The sequence below is a fragment of the Ambystoma mexicanum genome, chromosome 1p (assembly GCF_040938575.1).
Source record: "Ambystoma mexicanum isolate Mex_15411 chromosome 1p, UKY_AmexF1_1, whole genome shotgun sequence".
In the NCBI taxonomy this organism is placed as follows: Eukaryota; Metazoa; Chordata; class Amphibia; order Caudata; family Ambystomatidae; genus Ambystoma; species Ambystoma mexicanum.
In genome coordinates this window covers 1,475,320,327-1,475,338,609 of record NC_090921.1, presented here as the reverse complement: position 1 = coordinate 1,475,338,609, position 18,283 = coordinate 1,475,320,327, and the positions used below count along the sequence as shown (strand labels likewise).

At 43.2% G+C, this 18,283-nt stretch overlaps 8 non-coding genes across 8 annotated transcripts; all 8 read right to left on the bottom strand.

The window, feature by feature from the left end:
- Positions 1 to 2,453: 2,453 nt before the first annotated feature.
- On the bottom strand, positions 2,454 to 2,527 carry TRNAI-AAU (transfer RNA isoleucine (anticodon AAU)). Its single transcript has one exon. It is a non-coding gene; the product is annotated as a tRNA-Ile (tRNA).
- A 3,733-nt stretch (positions 2,528 to 6,260) lies between these two features.
- TRNAI-AAU (transfer RNA isoleucine (anticodon AAU)) lies at positions 6,261 to 6,334 on the bottom strand. Its single transcript has one exon. It is a non-coding gene; the product is annotated as a tRNA-Ile (tRNA).
- Positions 6,335 to 7,404: 1,070 nt separating this feature from the next.
- On the bottom strand, positions 7,405 to 7,512 carry TRNAI-AAU (transfer RNA isoleucine (anticodon AAU)). The gene is made up of 2 exons: positions 7,475 to 7,512; positions 7,405 to 7,440 (listed from the first exon to the last, which is right to left on the bottom strand). It is a non-coding gene; the product is annotated as a tRNA-Ile (tRNA).
- Positions 7,513 to 8,189: 677 nt separating this feature from the next.
- Positions 8,190 to 8,263, bottom strand: TRNAI-AAU (transfer RNA isoleucine (anticodon AAU)). The gene has a single exon. It is a non-coding gene; the product is annotated as a tRNA-Ile (tRNA).
- A 3,198-nt stretch (positions 8,264 to 11,461) lies between these two features.
- TRNAI-AAU (transfer RNA isoleucine (anticodon AAU)) lies at positions 11,462 to 11,535 on the bottom strand. Its single transcript has one exon. It is a non-coding gene; the product is annotated as a tRNA-Ile (tRNA).
- A 725-nt stretch (positions 11,536 to 12,260) lies between these two features.
- On the bottom strand, positions 12,261 to 12,334 carry TRNAI-AAU (transfer RNA isoleucine (anticodon AAU)). Its single transcript has one exon. It is a non-coding gene; the product is annotated as a tRNA-Ile (tRNA).
- Positions 12,335 to 15,525: 3,191 nt separating this feature from the next.
- TRNAI-AAU (transfer RNA isoleucine (anticodon AAU)) lies at positions 15,526 to 15,599 on the bottom strand. The gene has a single exon. It is a non-coding gene; the product is annotated as a tRNA-Ile (tRNA).
- Positions 15,600 to 17,145: 1,546 nt separating this feature from the next.
- On the bottom strand, positions 17,146 to 17,219 carry TRNAI-AAU (transfer RNA isoleucine (anticodon AAU)). The gene has a single exon. It is a non-coding gene; the product is annotated as a tRNA-Ile (tRNA).
- Between the last annotated feature and the right edge of the window lie 1,064 nt (positions 17,220 to 18,283).

The following is an 18,283-nucleotide window of genomic DNA, read 5'->3' as shown; positions in this document are numbered from 1 at the left end:
CTGTTTCTGACTGGAGCATAAGAGGGAGGCCAGTTGCAGGGGGATTTTTTCTCCCCTTGCAAAAAAAATGCCTAAGTCATTCACACATAAAACCCTTATCCTCACAACAACCTAAAGAAAAACTACATGTGATCTGAAGGAAATTCATGAATTTGACAATTACATTCAAACTGACGTGTAGCCTGCATCACATTTAAGTAGAACTGGGACAAAGAAGGTTAAATGCATCTCATTGGTCATTTCCCACAGCAGTACTGACCTGTGACCATTTATGGACTGCTGCTTCCAACAAAACAGCAAACTAGTCATAGTAAATCTAAAGCTGTGGGTGGGAATTCTGCATCAATCTCATGCTTCTGCAGAAATATTTCCCAAATTGACAAAATGGCCAATACTGGGATCAAATCCGCTAACTTGCCGTGATTAGCACCATGCTCAGTCAGAAAAAGTATGCCTTCTGACTGGAGCATAGGAGGGAGGCCAGTTGCAGGGGGGAGTTTTCTTCCCTTGAAAGAAAATGCCTAACTCATTCACAAATACAACCCTTATCCTCACAACAACATTGGTTATGTCCCGCAGCAGTACTGACCCGTGACCATGTATGCACAGCTGCTTCCAACAAAACAGCAATCTTGTGTTAGTAACTCTAAAGCTGTGAGTGCCAATTCTGCATCAATCTCATGCTTCTGCAGAAATATTTCCCAAAATGACAAAGTGGCCAATACAGGGATCGAACCCGTGACCTTGGCGTTATTAGCACCACGCTCTAACCAACTTAGCTAACCGACCAATACAGGGATCGCACCCGTGACCTTGGCGTTATTAGCACCACGCTCTAACCAACTTAGCTAACCGACCAGCTGAGAGTCCTGTTTCTGACTGGAGCATAAGAGGGAGGCCAGTTGCAGGGGGATTTTTTCTTCCCTTGCAAAAAAAATGCCTAAGTCATTCACACATAAAACCCTTATCCTCACAACAACCTAAAGAAAAACTACATGTGATCTGAAGGAAATTCATGAATTTGACAATTACCTTCAAACTGACGTGTAGCCTGCATCACATTTAAGTAGAACTGGGACAAAGAAGGTTAAATGCATCTCATTGGTCATTTCCCACAGCAGTACTGACCTGTGACCATTTATGGACTGCTGCTTCCAACAAAACAGCAAACTAGTCATAGTAAATCTAAAGCTGTGGGTGGGAATTCTGCATCAATCTCATGCTTCTGCAGAAATATTTCCCAAATTGACAAAATGGCCAATACTGGGATCAAATCCCCTAACTTGGCATGATTAGCACCATGCTCAGTCAGAAAAAGTATGCCTTCTGACTGGAGCATAGGAGGGAGGCCAGTTGCAGGGGGGAGTTTTCTTCCCTTGAAAGAAAATGCCTAACTCATTCACAAATACAACCCTTATCCTCACAACAACATTGGTTATGTCCCGCAGCAGTACTGACCCGTGACCATGTATGCACAGCTGCTTCCAACAAAACAGCAATCTTGTGTTAGTAACTCTAAAGCTGTGAGTGCCAATTCTGCATCAATCTCATGCTTCTGCAGAAATATTTCCCAAAATGACAAAGTGGCCAATACAGGGATCGAACCCGTGACCTTGGCGTTATTAGCACCACGCTCTAACCAACTTAGCTAACCGACCAATACAGGGATCGCACCCGTGACCTTGGCGTTATTAGCACCACGCTCTAACCAACTTAGCTAACCGACCAGCTGAGAGTCCTGTTTCTGACTGGAGCATAAGAGGGAGGCCAGTTGCAGGGGGATTTTTTCTTCCCTTGCAAAAAAAATGCCTAAGTCATTCACACATAAAACCCTTATCCTCACAACAACCTAAAGAAAAACTACATGTGATCTGAAGGAAATTCATGAATTTGACAATTACCTTCAAACTGACGTGTAGCCTGCATCACATTTAAGTAGAACTGGGACAAAGAAGGTTAAATGCATCTCATTGGTCATTTCCCACAGCAGTACTGACCTGTGACCATTTATGGACTGCTGCTTCCAACAAAACAGCAAACTAGTCATAGTAAATCTAAAGCTGTGGGTGGGAATTCTGCATCAATCTCATGCTTCTGCAGAAATATTTCCCAAATTGACAAAGTGGCCAATACTGGGATCAAATCCGCTAACTTGGCGTGATTAGCACCATGCTCAGTCAGAAAAAGTATGCCTTCTGACTGGAGCATAGGAGGGAGGCCAGTTGCAGAGGGGAGTTTTCTTCCCTTGAAAGAAAATGCCTAACTCATTCACAAATACAACCCTTATCCTCACAACAACATTGGTTATGTCCCGCAGCAGTACTGACCCGTGACCATGTATGCACAGCTGCTACCAACAAAACAGCAATCTTGTGTTAGTAACTCTAAAGCTGTGAGTGCCAATTCTGCATCAATCTCATGCTTCTGCAGAAATATTTCCCAAAATGACAAAGTGGCCAATGCGGGGATCGAACCCGTGACCTTGGCGTTATTAGCACCACGCTCTAACCAACTGAGCTAACCGGCCAGCTGAGAGTCTTTTTCCCTTGGAAAAAAATGCCTAACTCATTCACACATAAAACCCTTATCCTCACAACAACCTAAAGAAAAACTACATGTGATCTGAAGGAAATTCATGAATATGACAATTATCTTCAAACTGACTTGTAGCCTGCATCACATTTAAGTAGAACTGGGACAAAGAAGGTTAAATGCATCTCATTGGTCATTTCCCACAGCAGTACTGACCTGTGACCATTTATGGACTGCTGCTTCCAACAAAACAGCAAACTAGTCATAGTAAATCTAAAGCTGTGGGTGGGAATTCTGCATCAATCTCATGCTTCTGCAGAAATATTTCCCAAATTGACAAAGTGGCCAATACTGGGATCAAATTCGCTAACTTGGCGTGATTAGCACCATGCTCAGTCAGAAAAAGTATGCCTTCTGACTGGAGCATAGGAGGGAGGCCAGTTGCAGGGGGGAGTTTTCTTCCCTTGAAAGAAAATGCCTAACTCATTCACAAATACAACCCTTATCCTCACAACAACATTGGTTATGTCCGCAGCAGTACTGACCCGTGACTATGTATGCACAGCTGCTTCCAACAAAACAGCAATCTTGTGTTAGTAACTCTAAAGCTGTGAGTGCCAATTCTGCATCAATCTCATGCTTCTGCAGAAATATTTCCCAAATTGACAAAGTGGCCAATACGGGGATCGAACCAGTGACCTTGGCGTTATTAGCACCACGCTCTAACCAACTGAGCTAACCGATCAGCTGAGAGTCCTGTTTCTGACTGGAGCATTAGAGGGTGGCCAGTTGCAGGGGGATTTTTTCTTCCCTTGGAAAAAAAATGCCTAAGTCATTCACACATAAAACCCTTATCCTCACAACAACCTAAAGAAAAACTACATGTGATCTAAAGGAAATTCATGAATATGACAATTATCTTCAAACTGACTTGTAGCCTGCATCACATTTAAGTAGAACTGGGACAAAGAAGGTTAAATGCATCTCATTGGTCATTTCCCACAGCAGTACTGACCTGTGACCATTTATGGACTGCTGCTTCCAACAAAACAGCAAACTAGTCATAGTAAATCTAAAGCTGTGGGTGGGAATTCTGCATCAATCTCATGCTTCTGCAGAAATATTTCCCAAATTGACAAAGTGGCCAATACTGGGATCAAATCCGCTAACTTGGCGTGATTAGCACCATGCTCAGTCAGAAAAAGTATGCCTTCTGACTGGAGCATAGGAGGGAGGCCAGTTGCAGGGGGGAGTTTTCTTCCCTTGAAAGAAAATGCCTAACTCATTCACAAATACAACCCTTATCCTCACAACAACATTGGCTATGTCCCGCAGCAGTACTGACCCGTGACCATGTATGCACAGCTGCTTCCAACAAAACAGCAATCTTGTGTTAGTAACTCTAAAGCTGTGAGTGCCAATTCTGCATCAATCTCATGCTTCTGCAGAAATATTTCCCAAAATGACAAGGAGGCCAATACGGGGACCCGTGACCTTGCCATTATTAGCACCACGCTCTAACCAAATGAGCTAAACAGCCAGCTGAGAGGTTTGTTTCTGACTCAAGTATAAGCAGGAGGCCAGTTGTAGGGGGATGTTTTCTTCCCTTGGAAAAAAAATGCCTAACTCATTCACAAATACAACCCTTATCCTCACAACAACATTGGTTATGTCCGCAGCAGTACTGACCTGTGACTATGTATGCACAGCTGCTTCCAACAAAACAGCAATCTTGTGTTAGTAACTCTAAAGCTGTGAGTGCCAATTCTGCATCAATCTCATGCTTCTGCAGAAATATTTCCCAAAATGACAAAGTGGCCAATACGGGGATCGAACCCGTGACCTTGGCGTTATTAGCACCACGCTCTAACCGTGACCTTGGCGTGATTAGCACCACGCTCTAACCAACTGATCTAACCGGCCAGCTGAGAGTCTTTTTCCCTTGGAAAAAAATGCCTAACTCATTCACACATAAAACCCTTATCCTCACAACAACCTAAAGAAAAACTACATGTGATCTGAAGGAAATTCATGAATATGACAATTATCTTCAAACTGACTTGTAGCCTGCATCACATTTAAGTAGAACTGGGACAAAGAAGGTTAAATGCATCTCATTGGTCATTTCCCACAGCAGTACTGACCTGTGACCATTTATGGACTGCTGCTTCCAACAAAACAGCAAACTAGTCATAGTAAATCTAAAGCTGTGGGTGGGAATTCTGCATCAATCTCATGCTTCTGCAGAAATATTTCCCAAATTGACAAAGTGGCCAATACTGGGATCAAATCCGCTAACTTGGCGTGATTAGCACCATGCTCAGTCAGAAAAAGTATGCCTTCTGACTGGAGCATAGGAGGGAGGCCAGTTGCAGGGGGGAGTTTTCTTCCCTTGAAAGAAAATGCCTAACTCATTCACAAATACAACCCTTATCCTCACAACAACATTGGCTATGTCCCGCAGCAGTACTGACCCGTGACCATGTATGCACAGCTGCTTCCAACAAAACAGCAATCTTGTGTTAGTAACTCTAAAGCTGTGAGTGCCAATTCTGCATCAATCTCATGCTTCTGCAGAAATATTTCCCAAAATGACAAGGAGGCCAATACGGGGACCCGTGACCTTGCCATTATTAGCACCACGCTCTAACCAAATGAGCTAAACAGCCAGCTGAGAGGTTTGTTTCTGACTCAAGTATAAGCAGGAGGCCAGTTGTAGGGGGATGTTTTCTTCCCTTGGAAAAAAAATGCCTAACTCATTCACAAATACAACCCTTATCCTCACAACAACATTGGTTATGTCCGCAGCAGTACTGACCTGTGACTATGTATGCACAGCTGCTTCCAACAAAACAGCAATCTTGTGTTAGTAACTCTAAAGCTGTGAGTGCCAATTCTGCATCAATCTCATGCTTCTGCAGAAATATTTCCCAAAATGACAAAGTGGCCAATACGGGGATCGAACCCGTGACCTTGGCGTTATTAGCACCACGCTCTAACCGTGACCTTGGCGTGATTAGCACCACGCTCTAACCAACTGATCTAACCGGCCAGCTGAGAGTCTTTTTCCCTTGGAAAAAAATGCCTAACTCATTCACACATAAAACCCTTATCCTCACAACAACCTAAAGAAAAACTACATGTGATCTGAAGGAAATTCATGAATATGACAATTATCTTCAAACTGACTTGTAGCCTGCATCACATTTAAGTAGAACTGGGACAAAGAAGGTTAAATGCATCTCATTGGTCATTTCCCACAGCAGTACTGACCTGTGACCATTTATGGACTGCTGCTTCCAACAAAACAGCAAACTAGTCATAGTAAATCTAAAGCTGTGGGTGAGAATTCTGCATCAATCTCATGCTTCTGCAGAAATATTTCCCAAATTGACAAAGTGGCCAATACTGGGATCGAATTCGCTAACTTGGCGTGATTAGCACCATGCTCAGTCAGAAAAAGTATGCCTTCTGACTGGAGCATAGGAGGGAGGCCAGTTGCAGGGGGGAGTTTTCTTCCTTTGAAAGAAAATGCCTAACTCATTCACAAATACAACCCTTATCCTCACAACAACATTGGTTATGTCCGCAGCAGTACTGACCCGTGACTATGTATGCACAGCTGCTTCCAACAAAACAGCAATCTTGTGTTAGTAACTCTAAAGCTGTGAGTGCCAATTCTGCATCAATCTCATGCTTCTGCAGAAATATTTCCCAAAATGACAAAGTGGCCAATACGGGGATCGAACCCGTGACCTTGGCGTTATTAGCACCACGCTCTAACCAACTGAGCTAACCGACCAGCTGGTCTATCCTGTTTCTGACTGGAGCATTAGAGGGTGGCCAGTTGCAGGGGGATTTTTTCTTCCCTTGGAAAAAAAATGCCTAAGTCATTCACACATAAAACCCTTATCCTCACAACAACCTAAAGAAAAACTACATGTGATCTAAAGGAAATTCATGAATATGACAATTATCTTCAAACTGACTTGTAGCCTGCATCACATTTAAGTAGAACTGGGACAAAGAAGGTTAAATGCATCTCATTGGTCATTTCCCACAGCAGTACTGACCTGTGACCTTTTATGGACTGCTGCTTCCAACAAAACAGCAAACTAGTCATAGTAAATCTAAAGCTGTGGGTGGGAATTCTGCATCAATCTCATGCTTCTGCAGAAATATTTCCCAAATTGACAAAGTGGCCAATACTGGGATCAAATCCGCTAACTTGGCGTGATTAGCACCATGCTCAGTCAGAAAAAGTATGCCTTCTGACTGGAGCATAGGAGGGAGGCCAGTTGCAGGGGGGAGTTTTCTTCCCTTGAAAGAAAATGCCTAACTCATTCACAAATACAACCCTTATCCTCACAACAACATTGGTTATGTCCCGCAGCAGTACTGACCCGTGACCATGTATGCACAGCTGCTTCCAACAAAACAGCAATCTTGTGTTAGTAACTCTAAAGCTGTGAGTGCCAATTCTGCATCAATCTCATGCTTCTGCAGAAATATTTCCCAAAATGACAAGGAGGCCAATACGGGAACCCGTGACCTTGCCATTATTAGCACCACGCTCTAACCAAATGAGCTAAACAGCCAGCTGAGAGGTTTGTTTCTGACTCAAGCATAAGCAGGAGGCCAGTTGTAGGGGGATGTTTTCTTCCCTTGGAAAAAAATGCCTAACTCATTCACAAATACAACCCTTAATCTCACAACAACATTGGTTATGTCCGCAGCAGTACTGACCCGTGACTATGTATGCACAGCTTCTTCCAACAAAACAGCAATCTTGTGTTAGTAACTCTAAAGCTGTGAGTGCCAATTCTGCATCAATCTCATGCTTCTGCAGAAATATTTCCCAAAATGACAAAGTGGCCAATACGGGGATCGAACCCGTGACCTTGGCGTTATTAGCACCACGCTCTAACCATGACCTTGGCGTTATTAGCACCACGCTCTAACCAACTGAGCTAACCGGCCAGCTGAGAGTCTTTTTCCCTTGGAAAAAAATGCCTAACTCATTCACACATAAAACCCTTATCCTCACAACAACCTAAAGAAAAACTACATGTGATCTGAAGGAAATTCATGAATATGACAATTATCTTCAAACTGACTTGTAGCCTGCATCACATTTAAGTAGAACTGGGACAAAGAAGGTTAAATGCATCTCATTGGTCATTTCCCACAGCAGTACTGACCTGTGACCATTTATGGACTGCTGCTTCCAACAAAACAGCAAACTAGTCATATTAAATCTAAAGCTGTGGGTGGGAATTCTGCATCAATCTCATGCTTCTGCAGAAATATTTCCCAAATTGACAAAGTGGCCAATACTGGGATCAAATTCGCTAACTTGGCGTGATTAGCACCATGCTCAGTCAGAAAAAGTAAGCCTTCTGACTGGAGCATAGGAGGGAGGCCAGTTGCAGGGGGGAGCTTTCTTCCCTTGAAAGAAAATGCCTAACTCATTCACAAATACAACCCTTATCCTCACAACAACATTGGTTATGTCCCGCAGCAGTACTGACCCGTGACCATGTATGCACAGCTGCTACCAACAAAACAGCAATCTTGTGTTAGTAACTCTAAAGCTGTGAGTGCCAATTCTGCATCAATCTCATGCTTCTGCAGAAATATTTCCCAAAATGACAAAGTGGCCAATACGGGGATCGAACCCGTGACCTTGGCGTTATTAGCACCACGCTCTAACCAACTGAGCTAACCGGCCAGCTGAGAGTCTTTTTCCCTTGGAAAAAAATGCCTAACTCATTCACACATAAAACCCTTATCCTCACAACAACCTAAAGAAAAACTACATGTGATCTGAAGGAAATTCATGAATATGACAATTATCTTCAAACTGACTTGTAGCCTGCATCACATTTAAGTAGAACTGGGACAAAGAAGGTTAAATGCATCTCATTGGTCATTTCCCACAGCAGTACTGACCTGTGACCATTTATGGACTGCTGCTTCCAAAAAAACAGCAAACTAGTCATAGTAAATCTAAAGCTGTGGGTGGGAATTCTGCATCAATCTCATGCTTCTGCAGAAATATTTCCCAAATTGACAAAATGGCCAATACTGGGATCAAATCCCCTAACTTGGCGTGATTAGCACCATGCTCAGTCAGAAAAAGTATGCCTTCTGACTGGAGCATAGGAGGGAGGCCAGTTGCAGGGGGGAGTTTTCTTCCCTTGAAAGAAAATGCCTAACTCATTCACAAATACAACCCTTATCCTCACAACAACATTGGTTATGTCCCGCAGCAGTACTGACCCGTGACCATGTATGCACAGCTGCTTCCAACAAAACAGCAATCTTGTGTTAGTAACTCTAAAGCTGTGAGTGCCAATTCTGCATCAATCTCATGCTTCTGCAGAAATATTTCCCAAAATGACAAAGTGGCCAATACAGGGATCGAACCCGTGACCTTGGCGTTATTAGCACCACGCTCTAACCGTGACCTTGGCGTGATTAGCACCACGCTCTAACCAACTGATCTAACCGGCCAGCTGAGAGTCTTTTTCCCTTGGAAAAAAATGCCTAACTCATTCACACATAAAACCCTTATCCTCACAACAACCTAAAGAAAAACTACATGTGATCTGAAGGAAATTCATGAATTTGACAATTACATTCAAACTGACGTGTAGCCTGCATCACATTTAAGTAGAACTGGGACAAAGAAGGTTAAATGCATCTCATTGGTCATTTCCCACAGCAGTACTGACCTGTGACCATTTATGGACTGCTGCTTCCAACAAAACAGCAAACTAGTCATAGTAAATCTAAAGCTGTGGGTGGGAATTCTGCATCAATCTCATGCTTCTGCAGAAATATTTCCCAAATTGACAAAATGGCCAATACTGGGATCAAATCCGCTAACTTGGCGTGATTAGCACCATGCTCAGTCAGAAAAAGTATGCCTTCTGACTGGAGCATAGGAGGGAGGCCAGTTGCAGGGGGGAGTTTTCTTCCCTTGAAAGAAAATGCCTAACTCATTCACAAATACAACCCTTATCCTCACAACAACATTGGTTATGTCCCGCAGCAGTACTGACCCGTGACCATGTATGCACAGCTGCTTCCAACAAAACAGCAATCTTGTGTTAGTAACTCTAAAGCTGTGAGTGCCAATTCTGCATCAATCTCATGCTTCTGCAGAAATATTTCCCAAAATGACAAAGTGGCCAATATAGGGATCGAACCCGTGACCTTGGCGTTATTAGCACCACGCTCTAACCAACTTAGCTAACCGACCAATACAGGGATCGCACCCGTGACCTTGGCGTTATTAGCACCACGCTCTAACCAACTTAGCTAACCGACCAGCTGAGAGTCCTGTTTCTGACTGGAGCATAAGAGGGAGGCCAGTTGCAGGGGGATTTTTTCTTCCCTTGCAAAAAAAATGCCTAAGTCATTCACACATAAAACCCTTATCCTCACAACAACCTAAAGAAAAACTACATGTGATCTGAAGGAAATTCATGAATTTGACAATTACCTTCAAACTGACGTGTAGCCTGCATCACATTTAAGTAGAACTGGGACAAAGAAGGTTAAATGCATCTCATTGGTCATTTCCCACAGCAGTACTGACCTGTGACCATTTATGGACTGCTGCTTCCAACAAAACAGCAAACTAGTCATAGTAAATCTAAAGCTGTGGGTGGGAATTCTGCATCAATCTCATGCTTCTGCAGAAATATTTCCCAAATTGACAAAATGGCCAATACTGGGATCAAATCCGCTAACTTGGCGTGATTAGCACCATGCTCAGTCAGAAAAAGTATGCCTTCTGACTGGAGCATAGGAGGGAGGCCAGTTGCAGGGGGGAGTTTTCTTCCCTTGAAAGAAAATGCCTAACTCATTCACAAATACAACCCTTATCCTCACAACAACATTGGTTATGTCCCGCAGCAGTACTGACCCGTGACCGTGTATGCACAGCTGCTTCCAACAAAACAGCAATCTTGTGTTAGTAACTCTAAAGCTGTGAGTGCCAATTCTGCATCAATCTCATGCTTCTGCAGAAATATTTCCCAAAATGACAAAGTGGCCAATACAGGGATCGAACCCGTGACCTAGGCGTTATTAGCACCACGCTCTAACCAACTTAGCTAACCGACCAATACAGGGATCGCACCCGTGACCTTGGCGTTATTAGCACCACGCTCTAACCAACTGAGCTAACCGACCAGCTGAGAGTCCTGTTTCTGACTGGAGCATAAGAGGGAGGCCAGTTGCAGGGGGATTTTTTCTTCCCTTGCAAAAAAAATCCCTAATCATTCACACATAAAACCCTTATCCTCACAACAACCTAAAGAAAAACTACATGTGATCTGAAGGAAATTCATGAATATGACAATTATCTTCACACTGACGTGTAGCCTGCATCACATTTAAGTAGAACTGGGACAAAGAAGGTTAAATGCATCTCATTGGTCATTTCCCACAGCAGTAATGACCTGTGACCATTTATGGACTGCTGCTTCCAACAAAACAGGAAACTAGTCATAGTAAATCTAAAGCTGTGGGTGGGAATTCTGCATCAATCTCATGCTTCTGCAGAAATATTTCCCAAATTGACAAAGTGGCCAATACTGGGATCAAATTCGCTAACTTGGCGTGATTAGCACCATGCTCAGTCAGAAAAAGTATGCCTTCTGACTGGAGCATAGGAGGGAGGCCAGTTGCAGGGGGGAGTTTTCTTCCCTTGAAAGAAAATGCCTAACTCATTCACAAATACAACCCTTATCCTCACAACAACATTAGTTATGTCCGCAGCAGTACTGACCCGTGACTATGTATGCACAGTTGCTTCCAACAAAACAGCAATCTTGTGTTAGTAACTCTAAAGCTGTGAGTGCCAATTCTGCATCAATCTCATCCTTCTGCAGAAATATTTCCCAAAATGACAAAGCGGCCAATACGGGGATCGAACCCGTGACCTTGGCGTTATTAGCACCACGCTCTAACCAACTGAGCTAACCGGCCAGCTGAGAGGCAAATTTATAACTGGAGCATAAGAGGGAGGCCAGTTGCAGGGGGATTTTTTCTTCCCTTGGAAAAAAAATGCCTAACTCATTCACACATAAAACCCTTATCCTCACAACAACCTAAAGAAAAACTACATGTGATCTGAACTAAATTCATGAATATGACAATTATCTTCAAACTGACTTGTAGCCTGCATCACATTTAAGTAGAACTGGGACAAAGAAGGTTAAATGCATCTCATTGGTCATTTCCCACAGCAGTACTGACCTGTGACCATTTATGGACTGCTGCTTCCAACAAAACAGGAAACTAGTCATAGTAAATCTAAAGCTGTGGGTGGGAATTCTGCATCAATCTCATGCTTCTGCAGAAATATTTCCCAAATTGACAAAGTGGCCAATACTGGGATCAAATTCGCTAACTTGGCGTGATTAGCACCATGCTCAGTCAGAAAAAGTATGCCTTCTGACTGGAGCATAGGAGGGAGGCCAGTTGCAGGGGGGAGTTTTCTTCCCTTGAAAGAAAATGCCTAACTCATTCACAAATACAACCCTTATCCTCACAACAACATTAGTTATGTCCGCAGCAGTACTGACCCGTGACTATGTATGCACAGTTGCTTCCAACAAAACAGCAATCTTGTGTTAGTAACTCTAAAGCTGTGAGTGCCAATTCTGCATCAATCTCATCCTTCTGCAGAAATATTTCCCAAAATGACAAAGTGGCCAATACGGGAATCGAACCCGTGACCTTGGCGTTATTAGCACCACGCTCTAACCAACTGAGCTAACCGGCCAGCTGAGAGGCAAATTTCTAACTGGAGCATAAGAGGGAGGCCAGTTGCAGGGGGATTTTTTCTTCCCTTGGAAAAAAAATGCCTAACTCATTCACACATAAAACCCTTATCCTCACAACAACCTAAAGAAAAACTACATGTGATCTGAAGGAAATTCACGAATATGACAATTATCTTCAAACTGACTTGTAGCCTGCATCACATTTAAGTAGAACTGGGACAAAGAAGGTTAAATGCATCTCATTGGTCATTTCCCACAGCAGTACTGACCTGTGACCATTTATGGACTGCTGCTTCCAACAAAACAGGAAACTAGTCATAGTAAATCTAAAGCTGTGGGTGGGAATTCTGCATCAATCTCATGCTTCTGCAGAAATATTTCCCAAATTGACAAAGTGGCCAATACTGGGATCAAATTCGCTAACTTGGCGTGATTAGCACCATGCTCAGTCAGAAAAAGTATGCCTTCTGACTGGAGCATAGGAGGGAGGCCAGTTGCAGGGGGGAGTTTTCTTCCCTTGAAAGAAAATGCCTAACTCATTCACAAATACAACCCTTATCCTCACAACATTAGTTATGTCCGCAGCAGTACTGACCCGTGACTATGTATGCACAGCTGCTTCCAACAAAACAGCAATCTTGTGTTAGTAACTCTAAAGCTGTGAGTGCCAATTGTGCATCAATCTCATCCTTCTGCAGAAATATTTCCCAAAATGACAAAGTGGCCAATAAGGGGATCGAACCCGTGACCTTGGCATTATTAACACCACGCTCTAACCAACTGAGCTAACCAACCAGCTGTGAGGAATTTTTCTGACTGGAGCATAAGAGGGAGGCCAGTTGCAGGGGGACTTTTTCTTCCCTTGGAAAAAAAATACCTAACTCATTCACACATAAAACCCTTATCCTCACAACAACCTAAAGAAAAACTACATGTGATCTGAAGGAAATTCACGAATATGACAATTATCTTCAAACTGACTTGTAGCCTGCATCACATTTAAGTAGAACTGGGACAAAGAAGGTTAAATGCATCTCATTGGTCATTTCCCACAGCAGTACTGACCTGTGACCATTTATGGACTGCTGCTTCCAACAAAACAGGAAACTAGTCATAGTAAATCTAAAGCTGTGAGTGGGAATTCTGCATCAATCTCATGCTTCTGCAGAAATATTTCCCAAATTGACAAAGTGGCCAATACTGGGATCAAATTCGCTAACTTGGCGTGATTAGCACCATGCTCAGTCAGAAAAAGTATGCCTTCTGACTGGAGCATAGGAGGGAGGCCAGTTGCAGGGGGGAGTTTTCTTCCCTTGAAAGAAAATGCCTAACTCATTCACAAATACAACCCTTATCCTCACAACAACATTGGTTATGTCCCGCAGCAGTACTGACCCGTGACCATGTATGCACAGCTGCTACCAACAAAACAGCAATCTTGTGTTAGTAACTCTAAAGCTGTGAGTGCCAATTCTGCATCAATCTCATGCTTCTGCAGAAATATTTCCCAAAATGACAAAGTGGCCAATACGGGGATCGAACCCGTGACCTTGGCATTATTAGCATCACGCTCTAACCAACTGAGCTAACTGACCAGCTGAGAGTCCTGTTTCTGACTGGAGCATAAGAGGGAGGCCAGTTGCAGGGGGATTTTTTCTCCCCTTGCAAAAAAAATGCCTAAGTCATTCACACATAAAACCCTTATCCTCACAACAACCTAAAGAAAAACTACATGTGATCTGAAGGAAATTCATGAATTTGACAATTACATTCAAACTGACGTGTAGCCTGCATCACATTTAAGTAGAACTGGGACAAAGAAGGTTAAATGCATCTCATTGGTCATTTCCCACAGCAGTACTGACCTGTGACCATTTATGGACTGCTGCTTCCAACAAAACAGCAAACTAGTCATAGTAAATCTAAAGCTGTGGGTGGGAATTCTGCATCAATCTCATGCTTCTGCAGAAATATTTCCCAAATTGACAAAATGGCCAATACTGGGATCAAATCCGCTAACTTGGCGTGATTAGCACCATGCTCAGTCAGAAAAAGTATGCCTTCTGACTGGAGCATAGGAGGGAGGCCAGTTGCAGGGGGGAGTTTTCTTCCCTTGAAAGAAAATGCCTAACTCATTCACAAATACCACCCTTATCCTCACAACAACATTGGTTATGTCCCGCAGCAGTACTGACCCGTGACCATGTATGCACAGCTGCTTCCAACAAAACAGCAATCTTGTGTTAGTAACTCTAAAGCTGTGAGTGCCAATTCTGCATCAATCTCATGCTTCTGCAGAAATATTTCCCAAAATGACAAAGTGGCCAATACAGGGATCGAACCCGTGACCTTGGCGTTATTAGCACCACGCTCTAACCAACTTAGCTAACCGACCAATACAGGGATCGCACCCGTGACCTTGGCGTTATTAGCACCACGCTCTAACCAACTTAGCTAACCGACCAGCTGAGAGTCCTGTTTCTGACTGGAGCATAAGAGGGAGGCCAGTTGCAGGGGGATTTTTTCTTCCCTTGCAAAAAAAATGCCTAAGTCATTCACACATAAAACCCTTATCCTCACAACAACCTAAAGAAAAACTACATGTGATCTGAAGGAAATTCATGAATTTGACAATTACCTTCAAACTGACGTGTAGCCTGCATCACATTTAAGTAGAACTGGGACAAAGAAGGTTAAATGCATCTCATTGGTCATTTCCCACAGCAGTACTGACCTGTGACCATTTATGGACTGCTGCTTCCAACAAAACAGCAAACTAGTCATAGTAAATCTAAAGCTGTGGGTGGGAATTCTGCATCAATCTCATGCTTCTGCAGAAATATTTCCCAAATTGACAAAGTGGCCAATACTGGGATCAAATCCGCTAACTTGGCGTGATTAGCACCATGCTCAGTCAGAAAAAGTATGCCTTCTGACTGGAGCATAGGAGGGAGGCCAGTTGCAGAGGGGAGTTTTCTTCCCTTGAAAGAAAATGCCTAACTCATTCACAAATACAACCCTTATCCTCACAACAACATTGGTTATGTCCCGCAGCAGTACTGACCCGTGACCATGTATGCACAGCTGCTACCAACAAAACAGCAATCTTGTGTTAGTAACTCTAAAGCTGTGAGTGCCAATTCTGCATCAATCTCATGCTTCTGCAGAAATATTTCCCAAAATGACAAAGTGGCCAATACGGGGATCGAACCCGTGACCTTGGCGTTATTAGCACCACGCTCTAACCAACTGAGCTAACCGGCCAGCTGAGAGTCTTTTTCCCTTGGAAAAAAATGCCTAACTCATTCACACATAAAACCCTTATCCTCACAACAACCTAAAGAAAAACTATATGTGATCTGAAGGAAATTCATGAATATGACAATTATCTTCAAACTGACTTGTAGCCTGCATCACATTTAAGTAGAACTGGGACAAAGAAGGTTAAATGCATCTCATTGGTCATTTCCCACAGCAGTACTGACCTGTGACCATTTATGGACTGCTGCTTCCAACAAAACAGCAAACTAGTCATAGTAAATCTAAAGCTGTGGGTGGGAATTCTGCATCAATCTCATGCTTCTGCAGAAATATTTCCCAAATTGACAAAATGGCCAATACTGGGATCAAATCCCCTAACTTGGCGTGATTAGCACCATGCTCAGTCAGAAAAAGTATGCCTTCTGACTGGAGCATAGGAGGGAGGCCAGTTGCAGGGGGGAGTTTTCTTCCCTTGAAAGAAAATGCCTAACTCATTCACAAATACAACCCTTATCCTCACAACAACATTGGTTATGTCCCGCAGCAGTACTGACCCGTGACCATGTATGCACAGCTGCTTCCAACAAAACAGCAATCTTGTGTTAGTAACTCTAAAGCTGTGAGTGCCAATTCTGCATCAATCTCATGCTTCTGCAGAAATATTTCCCAAAATGACAAAGTGGCCAATACAGGGATCGAACCCGTGACCTTGGCGTTATTAGCACCACGCTCTAACCAACTTAGCTAACCGACCAATACAGGGATCGCACCCGTGACCTTGGCGTTATTAGCACCACGCTCTAACCAACTTAGCTAACCGACCAGCTGAGAGTCCTGTTTCTGACTGGAGCATAAGAGGGAGGCCAGTTGCAGGGGGATTTTTTCTTCCCTTGCAAAAAAAATGCCTAAGTCATTCACACATAAAACCCTTATCCTCACAACAACCTAAAGAAAAACTACATGTGATCTGAAGGAAATTCATGAATTTGACAATTACCTTCAAACTGACGTGTAGCCTGCATCACATTTAAGTAGAACTGGGACAAAGAAGGTTAAATGCATCTCATTGGTCATTTCCCACAGCAGTACTGACCTGTGACCATTTATGGACTGCTGCTTCCAACAAAACAGCAAACTAGTCATAGTAAATCTAAAGCTGTGGGTGGGAATTCTGCATCAATCTCATGCTTCTGCAGAAATATTTCCCAAATTGACAAAGTGGCCAATACTGGGATCAAATCCGCTAACTTGGCGTGATTAGCACCATGCTCAGTCAGAAAAAGTATGCCTTCTGACTGGAGCATAGGAGGGAGGCCAGTTGCAGAGGGGAGTTTTCTTCCCTTGAAAGAAAATGCCTAACTCATTCACAAATACAACCCTTATCCTCACAACAACATTGGTTATGTCCCGCAGCAGTACTGACCCGTGACCATGTATGCACAGCTGCTACCAACAAAACAGCAATCTTGTGTTAGTAACTCTAAAGCTGTGAGTGCCAATTCTGCATCAATCTCATGCTTCTGCAGAAATATTTCCCAAAATGACAAAGTGGCCAATGCGGGGATCGAACCCGTGACCTTGGCGTTATTAGCACCACGCTCTAACCAACTGAGCTAACCGGCCAGCTGAGAGTCTTTTTCCCCTGGAAAAAAATGCCTAACTCATTCACACATAAAACCCTTATCCTCACAACAACCTAAAGAAAAACTACATGTGATCTGAAGGAAATTCATGAATATGACAATTATCTTCAAACTGACTTGTAGCCTGCATCACATTTAAGTAGAACTGGGACAAAGAAGGTTAAATGCATCTCATTGGTCATTTCCCACAGCAGTACTGACCTGTGACCATTTATGGACTGCTGCTTCCAACAAAACAGCAAACTAGTCATAGTAAATCTAAAGCTGTGGGTGGGAATTCTGCATCAATCTCATGCTTCTGCAGAAATATTTCCCAAATTGACAAAGTGGCCAATACTGGGATCAAATTCGCTAACTTGGCGTGATTAGCACCATGCTCAGTCAGAAAAAGTATGCCTTCTGACTGGAGCATAGGAGGGAGGCCAGTTGCAGGGGGGAGTTTTCTTCCCTTGAAAGAAAATGCCTAACTCATTCACAAATACAACCCTTATCCTCACAACAACATTGGTTATGTCCGCAGCAGTACTGACCCGTGACTATGTATGCACAGCTGCTTCCAACAAAACAGCAATCTTGTGTTAGTAACTCTAAAGCTGTGAGTGCCAATTCTGCATCAATCTCATGCTTCTGCAGAAATATTTCCCAAATTGACAAAGTGGCCAATACGGGGATCGAACCAGTGACCTTGGCGTTATTAGCACCACGCTCTAACCAACTGAGCTAACCGATCAGCTGAGAGTCCTGTTTCTGACTGGAGCATTAGAGGGTGGCCAGTTGCAGGGGGATTTTTTCTTCCCTTGGAAAAAAAATGCCTAAGTCATTCACACATAAAACCCTTATCCTCACAACAACCTAAAGAAAAACTACATGTGATCTAAAGGAAATTCATGAATATGACAATTATCTTCAAACTGACTTGTAGCCTGCATCACATTTAAGTAGAACTGGGACAAAGAAGGTTAAATGCATCTCATTGGTCATTTCCCACAGCAGTACTGACCTGTGACCATTTATGGACTGCTGCTTCCAACAAAACAGCAAACT